The 12,808-nt window shown below is 34.9% G+C and overlaps 1 non-coding gene across 1 annotated transcript; it reads right to left on the bottom strand.

The window, feature by feature from the left end:
* Positions 1–10,673: 10,673 nt before the first annotated feature.
* Positions 10,674–10,776, bottom strand: LOC117030315 (U6 spliceosomal RNA). Its single transcript, XR_004424364.1, has one exon. It is a non-coding gene; the product is annotated as a U6 spliceosomal RNA (small nuclear RNA).
* Positions 10,777–12,808: the final 2,032 nt, after the last annotated feature.

Below are 12,808 nucleotides of genomic sequence, written 5' to 3'. Positions count from 1 at the left end.
CCTTCACATCCTTGGTTAAGTTTATTCCTAAGTATTTTATTCTTTTTGTCCTATTAGCTTCTTAAGGGAAGGAACCATGATTTAAACATTTCTCTATCCTCAGGGCTCAGCAGAGTGTTTCACACAAACCCTCAGCAAAGGTTTATTCCACATTTATTCTAAAATATAGAATAAAGTATGAATATATCTCATGCTTATCATCAACTCTCTCCCAATAAACCCTAAACTCTGCAAGATACTTCTTATCTTGAATTATGAAGTATCTGAGAAATCCCACTTAGAGTTAGTTATGTTAACAAAAATGTTTGTATATGAAATACATAAATACTGCCTGTCAGAGAAAGCATATAATATCAATATAACTTTTTCCAATTTTATTGAGGTATTATTGACAGATAAAATTGTAATACATTTACAATGCATAACATGAAGATTTTATATATATATATACATTGAGAAAGGATTCCCACCATTGAGAAAATAACTCTTTTCTTGATAATTTACATTGCTTAAGAAGGACCAAAGCCTTGGAAGACAAACAGATAGTGGTTTGTATACTGGTTGCACTGTTACAAACTGTGCAATCTGAAGTAAGTTATTAAACCTCTCTAAGTCTGTTTCTTCACACATAAAATATGGTTAATAATGTTCACCTCAGATAGCTAAATAACATATGAAAGCTCATTGGGGTATAAATAACAGCATAGATCAAATATTCAGATACAACTGAATATTTGAGTTTCTAACATCTATGTTTTCTTACTATATTTTCTTTCTTACTATCCATAGTGTTGTTAATAAGGTGTGTTTAATTAAAATGAAATCATCTGATAAATGATGTTTGTGTCTGACAAGAACACGTAGCTGTTTGGAGACAAATGATAAGTTCTTGATTGGCACTATATTTTAGTATCAGCATCGCTGTGTTTGGAGACAGAAAATCTACATTAGAATCCTGGCTCTTCCACTTTCTAACTCTGTTACTTTGGAGAAGTACTTTAATCTCTCTGAGTTTTACATTCCACACCTCTAAAATGAGGATAAAAATATCTACCTTACCTGCTTCTAAGGTTGTTCTGAGAAACAAATGAAATAATGAGTGAGAAAATACTTCATAAAGTGTCAAGAACCATGAATCTACTAAGTATCTATTATCACTGCTTTCCCTGTGTTAGATTTGAATTGGTAGCTATGTTCATTGATTTGTCATAAGCAGTTATTTAGTGGTTAAGAGAACTGACTGAGACTAATGACAGAAACTGCTCACACGTCATCTACAATGATAAATTTTTATTTCAGCGTCTAACATAGATATGATATGTGACATTGAAGAAATAAATTATTTTTCATTTCCCAGTTCTCAAAATGAGAGCAAGAACAGCTCCAATTAATGCAGGTCAATATGAGAATTGCAAATGTGATGACATCTAATGAGATACTGGATTAAGAGGAATGCTGTAATTGTGAATGTGTCAGGGTGTTTCCCATTGTCAATGAGGATTTTTCATTATCCAATCTATTAATTTGATTAAGAAGAGCATTGAGTCAGATTTTCCCCTCCTGTGAAACTATTATGTTAGCACTTTACTAAACGGGACTGTAATAGTTCCAAAATGTCAACATAAATAGCTCACTCTCAGGGTTATTACTTGTCTATTGTAAGAATCTGGCTTCTTAATTCATGATAGAACACCCCAAGAATGAACCCTTAAAATTCACTATAAGATATTTATCCAAATGTATAACCATTTACAATTAGAATTGACATTAATAGTTGCCATACATAATGTCTTTAAACTTGAGTGATATGTTAAAGCTCAAAGAATTTAAAATAAGCTGATGGAGAGCCCTAGATCATACAAAAATCTGCAATGATGTTTTATTGCCAAGTAATAATTTTTTCTGACGGCAGCTGTGTAAGTGATGGTGGGGAGGGAGTGGTGGAAGTCGTGAAAGGATGGAGCACTGTTGGTAATAGAGACATTCGATCAAGAAACTATTTCAAATAATAATTGAAAAATAAATCATTGTCTATTATAATCAAACTCTGTATGTAGGTACAGGATTTGTATGGGCGATAGAAAGATTGAAATCACTAGAAGCTTTCAGCCATGAAGGAGTTGCACACTGAAACACTCAAATCAAGATCTTTCACCCCAGAAAGGCTTGTTACTTTGCACAAAGGACAATAAACTGGCTCATAAGCAAAGTGAGTAATTTTTTAAACACTCTACTGAATGTATAACAACGCTTGTACCATATCTGTCAAGCACATCACTTGTGAATACAAAATGAATTCAAAAGTAAATCTTAAAGCCAAAAATCAGGGACAAAAACTTTGGTGGAAGTCAAATGGGTCTAAGAAATAAGTAATCATTAAAAAAAAGAAAAGAAATAGGTAACAACAAAGTCTGATGAATTGCCTTCTTGGTGATGTACATCAAAAATGGAAAATATTACTTAGAGATGGCTTTATTTACTTACTGTGAAAGAGAAGAAATCAGGGGATTTTTCTTTATTATGTTTTCATCTTACTGATGAGGACTTACTGAAAATAAACATGTAAGTCACAGGAATACATTTTATTGTCTGTAGATCTAAATTACTCACAGTTAATGATACAAACAAAAACATGTTTGCTAAAGTAAGAGAATGCTCCCATAACACAATTTTCAATGCAGATAATAATGTTTTTTCTTTGATAAGACGCTACAAAAGAATCTTTAGTCAAGTCAGAAACAAAAAAAAAAAATGGTAACAATGATAATAATAGCCAACAGAAGGGTTTGAAACGGAATCGAAACTCAGGATAAAAAAAGAATTGAGGAGACGTCATCAAAATGGTGGTGTGAGGTGAGCCTCTGTAAATCTCCCCTGGAATTTATACCTAATCGAACAATTATAACTCCACAAAGGACTCCCTGCAGAGCAGACAGGCAAGACGAACAGGCCCACTGCTGAATTCACCTAAAGGTGGGCGAATCGCCTGAGCAGGGGAGGAGGGAAGGGAGAAGTGTGGAGACGGAGCCACATGGGCGCAGGACACAGACCTAGCTCACTGCTCTGAGCTGAGCTCGCTGCACACTGGAACTATTGCAGCTGCGGGAGAGGGAAGAACTCAGACTGCTAGGGTTCTGTTTCTGGACCACAGAGCTGAGGGGACAGCATATAACATGGCTGAACCCAACGCTCACGGCATAGACCTCAGAGAAAAGACTGAGGGAAGAAGGCTGAAAACGGTGGTTTAAACCCTCACTGCCAAGCAGAGAACTGAAGCCTTAGACATTGAGAAGAGCCGCCCCCGCCATACCCTCACAGAGGTCACCCCGCCCCCAACTGCCCAGTGGTAGAAGCCGAGCAGTAGCAGTGTCAGATCAAAACAGTAAAATATTCGCTGTTCCGAGGATTGTGGACGGCAGACACAGATTCACAGCCCAACTAGTTCCAGCAAAGGGGAGGGAGCACTGGAAACAAGACTGGCTGTGGTGGTGGTAGCTGCCATTGTTCTGGGCCACCTTACACAATCCTACAACCCCTGTCCCCACATATCTGGGCGGATCCCTGCAGGAGTAAACAGAACTGCTGAAGCATACGGGCTCTAAATCTGGTGCAGGAAGAGCTTTGGAAATTCAAAAGCTCTCTGCATAGCCACACGGACACTGCACCCTGTGACCCAGGCGAAATATTAACAGAGGAGAAGCCGGTCTCCTTGAGAATCCCCCATTGTGTGAGAAGCTGGAATAGTGCAGAGAAAACATGGCACTACCTTGTGAGAGAGGAAAAAAGGCTGCAGTCAGAGAGAAAATAAAACATTCTTCCAACAAGTACTGGAAAACAAAAGAAAGACCTCTTCCTGTCAACCTATTGCAGAGGCCACTTCTGTAGATCTCTACGAAGAGAAATAATAAATCAGTAATTGCCATGAATAACCAAGGCAACAAGGCAGCTCACAGAGAAAGTGAAAAGTCTCCAGAGAAGGAACTTAAAGATATGGAAATATGTGACTTAAATGACAGAGAATTCAAGATTTCAGTTCTGAAAAATCTCAACGAGATGCAAGGAAACACAGAAAGGCAGTTTAATCAACTCAGAAACACGAGCAAACAACAACATTAGCATTTTATGAAAGAGATTGAAATTTTAAAAACGAACAAAATAGATTTTCTGGAGATTCTGAACTCAATAGAAGAAATCAAGAATGAAATACCCAGCTTAGGTAGTAGAGTTGACCAGATGGAGGAAAGAATCCGTGACATCGATGACAGAAACCTGGAAACTACACAGATGGAAGAAAAAGAGACTTGAGACTTAAAAGAAATGAAGAACTCTACAAGAACTTTCTGACTCCATCAGAAAGAGCGATATAAGAATAATGGCATACCAGAAGGAGAAGAAAGAGAAAAGGGAACAGAGAATATATTCAAATAAATTGTTGATGAGAACTTCCCAAAATTATGGACAGAACTGGATCCTCAAATCCAAGAAGCAAATAGAACACCTAATTACCTCAATCCCAACAGGCCTTCTCCAAGGCACATTGTATTGAAGCTGTCTGAAATCAACAAAGAAAGAATCCTCAAGGCAGCCAGGGAAAAGAAGACGGTAACCTACAAAGGAAAGCCCATTAGATTATCATCAGATTTTTCAGCAAAAACTCTACAAGCCAGGAGGGTGTGGAATCAAATATTCAAACTATTGAAGGAGAGAAATTATGAGCCAAGAACAATATATCCAGCAAAGATATCCTTTAGATATGAAGGATAAATAAAGACCTTTCCAGAAATACAGAAGCTGAGGGAATTTTCTAATATACGACCTGCACTACAAGAAATACTAAAGGAGGCTATTTGACCACCATCAACAGGGACAATGTGTGGCAACCAAAACATAAAAAAGGGAAGAGTAAAGGCCTGAACCGGAAGATGGGAATGGAGAAAGTAAGCGCGCTAAAGAAAATGGAATACTCTAAATATCAAACTTTCTTTTACTTAAAATTAAGGATAACCACTCAAGAAAAATCCAGCACTGAAATACATACTGTACTAAAACAAGAAACAGAGGGAAACATCATAGAATACCACCATACAGAAATAATAGACAACAACAAAAAGGCAAAGAAATAATGGAGACACAGCCTTATCAGAAAATTAAAGATAGAATGACAGGAATTCCTCACATATCAATAATCACCTTAAATGTAAATGGACTGAACTCACCAATAAAAAGGCACAGACTAGAAAATTGGTTCACAAAACTAAACCCAACCATATGCTGTCTCCAAGAGATACGTCTCAGCTGCAAGGACAAGCATAGACTCAAAGTGAAAGTGTGGAAATTGACACTCCAAGCAAATGGTACCCAGAGAAAAACAGGTGTAGCCATAATGATATCAGATGAAACAGACTTCAGGGTGAAAAAGATAACAAGAGACAAAGATGGACATTTCATAATGGTAAAGGGGACTATACAACAAGAAGATATAACAGTCATCAATATTTATGCCCCCAATCAGGGAGCACTGAAATATACCAGCCACTACTAACAGAAGTAAAGGGAGAAATTGACCAAAACACTATTATACTAGGGGACCTAAATACATCACTGACAGCTATGGATAGATCATCCAAACAGAAAATAAATAACGAAAAAATAGCCCTAAATGACACATTAGATGAAATGGACATAATTGACATATGTAGAGCACTTCATCCTAACACATCAGACTATACATTCTTTTCTAGTGTACATGGAACATTCTCAAGCATAGACCATATATTGGGACATAAAATCAGCGTCAGCAAATTTAAGAAGATTGAAATCATACCAAGCTTATTCGCTGATCACAAGGCTTTGAAATTGGATATCAACTGCAAAAAGAAAGAAGGAAAAAACACGAATACATGGAGATTAAACAACATATTTTTAAAGAACGACTGGGTCAAAGAAGAAATTAGAGGAGAGATCAAAAGATACATAGAAACAAATCACAATGAAAATACATCCTACGAAATTTTTGAGATGCAGTGAAAGCAGTTAAAAAAGGGAAATTTATATCATTACAGGCCTATCCCAACAAGAAAGAAAAATCCCAAATAAATTACCTCATGTTACAACTTACAGAACTAGATAAAGAAGAACAAGTGAAACCCAAGGTCAGCAGAAGAAAGGAAATAACAAAAATCAGAGCAGAACTAAATGAAATAGAGAAGAAAAAGACAATAGAAAAAATTAATGTGACAAAGAGCAGGTTCTTTGAAAAGATTAACAAAATTGATAAACCCTTGGCTAGACTCAATAAGATAAAAAGAGAGAAGACACTAATTAACAATATCCGAAGTGAAAAAGGGGAAGATATCACGGACACCACAGAAATACAAAGGATCATCCAAGAATACTATGAAGGACTATATGCCACCAAATTCAACAACCTAGAAGAAATGGACAAGTTCTTAGAAACATATAGCCTTGCAAGGCTGAACGATGAAGAACTGTTAAATCAAAACAGACCGATCACCAATAACGAAATTGAATCAGTCATCCAAAACCTTCACAAAAGCAAAAGTCTTGGACCAGATGGCTTCACTAGTGAATTCTCCCAAACCTTCAAAGAGGATCTAATACCAATCCTGCTCAAACTCTTGCAAAGAATTGAAGAAGAGACAGTAGTCCCTAACTCATTTTATGAGGCCAACATTACCCTGATACCAAAACCTGGTAAGGACAACACGAAAAAAAGAAAACTACAGACAAATATCTCTGATGAATACAGATGCAAAAATCCTAAACAAAATTCTAGCAAATCGTATACAACAATGCATTAAAAAGATCATTAATCGCGACCAAGTGGGGTTCATCCCCGGGCAAAAGGATGGTTCAACATTCGCAAATCCATCAATGTGATACATCACATAAACAAAATAAAGGACAAAAATCACACGATTATATCAATTGATGCAGAAAAGGCATTTGACAAGATACAACATCCATTTATGATGAAAACACTTAATAAAATAGGTATAGAAGGAAAATACCTTAACATAATAAAAGCCATATATGACAAACCCTCAGCTAATCTCATAATTAATGGTGAAAAACTGAAGCCCTTTGCTCTACATTCAGGAACACGACAGGGCTGTCCCCTATCACCTCTGCTTTTCAACATAGTGTTGGAAGTCCTTGCCAGAGAAATCAGGCAAGAGAAAGAAATAAAAGGCATCCAAATTGGGAATGAAGAAGTTAAATTATCACTCTTTGCAGATGATATGGTGCTATATACAGAAAACCCTAGAGACTCCATCAAAAAACTATTAGAAACAATCAACGAATACAGTAAAGTTGCTGGCTACAGAATCAACATACAAAAGTCCATTGCATTCCTATATACTAACAATTAAATCTCAGAAAAAGAAATACAAAAAACAATTCCTTTTGCAATTGCAGCAAAAAGAATAAAATACCTAGGAATAAACTTAACCAAGGATGTGAAGTACCTATATGCTGAAAACTATGAGACATTTTTGAAAGAAATTGAAGAAGATACAAAGAAATGGAAAGACATTCCGTGCTCATGGATTGGAAGAATCAAACTAGTTTAAATGGCCATGTTACCCAAAGCAATATACAGATTTAATGCAATCCCCATCAAAATCCCAATGGCATTTTTTAAAGAAGTAGGACAAAAAATCATCAGATTTGTTTGGAACCACAAAGGACCCTGAATATCGAAAGCAATCTTAAGAAAAAAGAAGAATCCTTGAGGTATCACACTCCCTGACTTTAGCTTGTACTATAGGGATACAATAATCTAAACAGCATGGTATTGGCAGAAAAACAGACACATAGACCAATGGAATAGAATTGAGCACCCAGAAATAAAACCGCATAAATATTGACAGATGATTTTTGACAAAGAATCTAAAAACATACAGCCTCTTCAATAAATTGTGCTGGGAGAATTGGATAGCCACGTGCAAAAGACTGAAACTGGACTGCTATCTGTCACCATGTATCAAAATTAATTAAAAATGGATCAAAGACTTAAGCATAAGACTTGACAGAATAAACTGCATATAAGAAAACATAGGTGCTAAATTTATGGACCTTGAGTTCAAAGAGCGTTTTATGAATTTGACTCCAAAGGCAATGGAAGTAGAAGCTAAAGTAAACGAATGGGACTATATGAAACTTTAAAGCTTCTGCACAGCAAAAGAAACCATCAACAAAATAAATAGGCAACCAACTAAATGGGAGAAGGTGTTTGCAAACAGTGCTTCTGATAAGGGGCTAATATCCAAAATATACAAGGAACTCATGAAAGTCAACAACAAAAAATAAACAAACCAATTGAAAAATGTGCAGAGGACATTTTTCCAACGAGGACATACAAATGGCCAATTGACATATGAAAAAGTGCTCAACATCACTAATCATCCGAGAAATGCAAATAAAAACCACAATGAGATGTCACCTCACCCCAGTCAGAATGGCTATGATCAACAAGACAAGCAGTAACAAGTGTTGGAGAGGCTATGGGGAAAAAGGAACTCTCATACACTGTTGGTGGGAATGCATACTGGTGCAGCCATTATGGAAGGCATTGTGGAGGTTCCTCAAAAATTACGAATAGAATTACCATATGACACAGCAATCCCTTTCCTGGATATCTACCCAAAAAATCTGAAAGCATTTATACATAAAGACACGTGTGCTCCAATGTTCATTGCAGCTTTGTTTATGGTGGCCAAGAGATGGAAACAACTAAAATGTCGTTTGATAGATGAATGGATAATGACGTTGTGGTATATATACAGAATGGAATAGTATTCGGCGGCAAGAAAAGATGATATACACACATTTTTGACAACATGTATGGATCTTGAGAATATAACGCTAAGCGGAATGAGTCAGACAGGAAAAGCAAAGAATCATGTGATTTCACTGATACGTGGTATATAAACCAAAAACAACAGAAGAACAAGACAAACAAATGAGAATCAAAAACTCATAGACACAGACAATAGTTTAGTGGTTACCAAAGGGTAAGGGAGGAGGGGGGTTGGAGATGAGGGTAAAGGGGGATCAAATATATGGTAATGGAAGGAGAACTGACTCTGGGTCGTGAACACACAATGGGATTTATAGATGATGTAATACAGAATTGTACACCTGAAATCTATGTAATTTTACTAACAATTGTCACCCCAATAAATTTAAAAAAAATTGTTACAGAATAACTTTAGGAGAGGATTACAAATTGATACACAAGAATGTAAAATTATCATAAATAATAATTATAGAAGATTAGCTGTCAATAGAGTTTTTTCCTGAATACCATGTTTGATTAGATATTTTTAATAGTTTTTATTTATCATTGCAAAACCAAGGTCAACTTTATAACTTTTTTGTGTAACTGTTACAAGTAGAGAAATCTATATTTAGTTCTTTTTCTTTTTTATGTTTTTCAATTACAGTTGACATTCAATATTATTTTATATTAGTTTGAGATTTACGGCATTGTGGTTAGACATTTATATAATTTACAAAGTGATTCTTTTGATTAATGTAGTACTCCCCTGGCACTATACATAGTTATTACAATATTACTGACTATATTCCAGATGCTGTGCTTTATGTCCCTATGACTATTTTCTAACTACCAATCTGTACTCCTTAATCTCTTCATGTTTTTCACCCAGCCCCCCCTCTCCAACCCTCCTCTCATCTGTCAACCATCAGTTTGTTCTCTGTATCTATGGGTCTGTTTCTGTTTTGTTTGTTTATTTTGTTCTTTAAATTCCACACATAAGTGAGATCATATGGTATTTGTCTTTCTCAGTATGACACATTTCACTTAGCTAATACCTTCTAGGTTCATCCATGTTGTCACAAATGGTAAGATTTCATTCTTTGTTATAGCTGAGTAATATTCCATTGTATATATGTACCAGAGTTCTTTATCCAATCATCTATTGATGAGCATTTGGATTGCTTCCATATCTTGGCTATTGTAAATAATGCTTCAGTGAACATAGGAGTGCATATATCTTTTGAATTAGTGCTTTGGATTTCTTTGGATGACTACCCATGCATGAAATTACTGGGTCATAAGGTAGTTCTATTTTTAAGTTTTTGAGGAAATTCCAAACTGTTTCTGTAGTGGCTGCACCAATTCGCAATCCCACCAACAGGGCAGGAGTGTTCTCTTTTCTTCTCATCCTTTCCAACACTTGTTGTTTGTTTATTTATTGAAACTAGCTATTCTGACAGGTGTGAGATGATATCTAATTGTGGTTTCAATTTGCATTTTTCTGATGATTAGTGACGTTGAACATCTTTTCAAACTTCTATTTGCCACCTGTATGTCCTCTTTGGAGTAATGTCTATTCAGGTCCTCTGCTCATTTTTTAATTGGATTGTTAGTTTTTTGGTATTCAGTTGTCTAAGTTCCTTATAAATATTAGATATTAACCCCTTATCACATGTATTATTGGTGAATATTTTTTTCCCATTCTGTAGGTTGTCTTTTCATTTTGTTGATTGTTTCCTTTGCTGTGCAAAAACATTTTAGATGGATATAGTCCCATTTGTTTATTTTTTCTTGTGTTCTCCTTGCTCAAGGAGAAAAATCAGAAAAAAAAATATTACTAACAACACTCTTAGGTAGTTTTCTGCCTAAAAATACGGAACACTTCACAAATTTGCCTGTCATCCTTCTGCTGGGGCCATGCTAATGTTGTCTGTATCATTCCAATTTTAGTATATGTGGTGCTGAAGCAAGCATGTCAATAGACTTTTATAAAGTTTTGTTTATTTTAATTGTGTTTTTCCAGGACCCATTAGCTCCAAGTCAAGTAGTTGTTTCAATCTAGTTGTGGAGGGCACAGCTCACACTGGCCCATGTGTGCATTGAACAGGCAAACCTGGTTCCACTAGCAAGCATCCCACTCTAACCAACTCTGCTAATCGGCCACCCCTCGGTAGACTTTTTAAATTAATGACTCACTTCTGATATGAAAATGCACATTTAAAACATACTGACCTTAGTCAAACTTCAATTAATAAGAATGGTTGAAGAAAAAGGGATTGATAAAGGTTTTGGTTTTTGTTTGCTGCTGTTATTTGTTTTTGTTTTGTCTTGATTGAACAAGTCTTACTTAAGAACAAAATCTTTTGTTTCAATCTCAGATATTAAAGACCTTTTAAAAATATGTCTTTTCTTTTTATTAACATGAGAAACTGGTTTAATTTTTTCCGCTCTTTTGAGGTATAATTGATAAACAAAATTGTAATATATTTAAAGTGTAGAACATGATTATTTGATATATGTATACATTGTGAAATAAATCAATAAAAAGGAAAACTGGAAAATTCACAAATATGTGGAGATTAAACAACATGCCCCTGAACAACCAAAAAAGAAACCAAAAAATATCTTCAGACAAATGAAAATGGAAACACAACATACCAAAAAGTATGGGATGCAGCAAAAGTAGTTCTGAGAGGACATTTATAGTGATAAACACCTACGTTAAGAAAAAAAAAAAATCAAATAAATAATCTAACTTTACATCTCAAAAAACTTAAAAAAGAAGAGCAAACGAAGCCCAGAGTTAGTAGAAGGAAGAAAATAACAGAGTGGAAATAAATGAAATGGAGGCTAAAAAGACAATAGAAAAGATTAACAAAATTAAGAGCTTTTTTTCTGAAAAGATAAACAAAATTGGCAAATCTTTAGCTAGAGAGAGAGAGAGAGAGAGAGAGAGAGAGAGAGAGAGAGAGAGAGAGAGAGAGAGAGACAAGACTCAAATAAATAAAATCAGAAATGAAAGAGAATCCATTACAGCTGATAACACAGAAATACTAAGGATCATAAGACACTGATATGAACAATTACACACAAACAATTGGATAAACTAGAAGAAATGGATAAATTCCTAGAAACAACCTATCAAGACTGAATCATGAAGGAACAGAATATCTGATTAGACCAATTACGAGTAAGAAGAATGAATAATTATAAATCTTCCAACAAAGAATAGTCCAGGACCAGATGGTTTCAACGGTAGATTTCACCACATATTTAATGAAGACCTTTCTAAATTGTGTAGTCTATGTGCCTTTCTTAGTTAAGTATTGTGGACATAAAATAATCAGAACAAAAATTAACAGTAGCATACCTGGAAATTACTGTTTTATGAATTAATTATCGTAGTAGAATAGCATGGGTAGAGGAAATATACTTTATTGAACTCTAGTTAGTACCTGAAAGTACGTTTTTAAAACAGATTCCTGATGTAACCTGGTTTCTTTTGCATTTCTTTCTAAAAAAAAAAAAAAAAAAAAAAAAGAAAGGGAGTTGTTGTCAAATTCTCCACCCTAGCGAATACAATTTAACCTTGTGAGCTTTGCATGTTTATTACTACTAGATTTTTTTTAATAGGAGAAAAGAAATAAAGAGAAAACAGTTTCTCATAATAGTCTAGAAATTCATACCATAATATAGGAACACTGAGAATATTATTATGTTAAAAATTATATTAAGCAAACCTAATAATCTATGATTTGTGAAATATGACCACCTTCTCCCTGCATATTTTGTAGAACAGTTTTATTTATAGGTCATAAACTATAAACCTCTATTTTAAAAATCATGTCCTCTGCTATTTAGAAATTACTTACTTGGATCTTCAAACAGCAAATTATTTATAAAAATCTTTGTAATTTAAATTGCAAAACAGATTCATATTTTCCCATGATGGGAGTAGTTCTGTTTAGTTAATTTCTGTGTGCACAACTGTGCATCACATAA

The sequence above is a fragment of the Rhinolophus ferrumequinum genome, chromosome X (assembly GCF_004115265.2).
Source record: "Rhinolophus ferrumequinum isolate MPI-CBG mRhiFer1 chromosome X, mRhiFer1_v1.p, whole genome shotgun sequence".
Taxonomy (NCBI): domain Eukaryota; kingdom Metazoa; phylum Chordata; class Mammalia; order Chiroptera; family Rhinolophidae; genus Rhinolophus; species Rhinolophus ferrumequinum.
The sequence above is the reverse complement of the archived record's forward strand: the minus strand, read 5'-3'. Positions and strand labels throughout refer to the sequence as shown.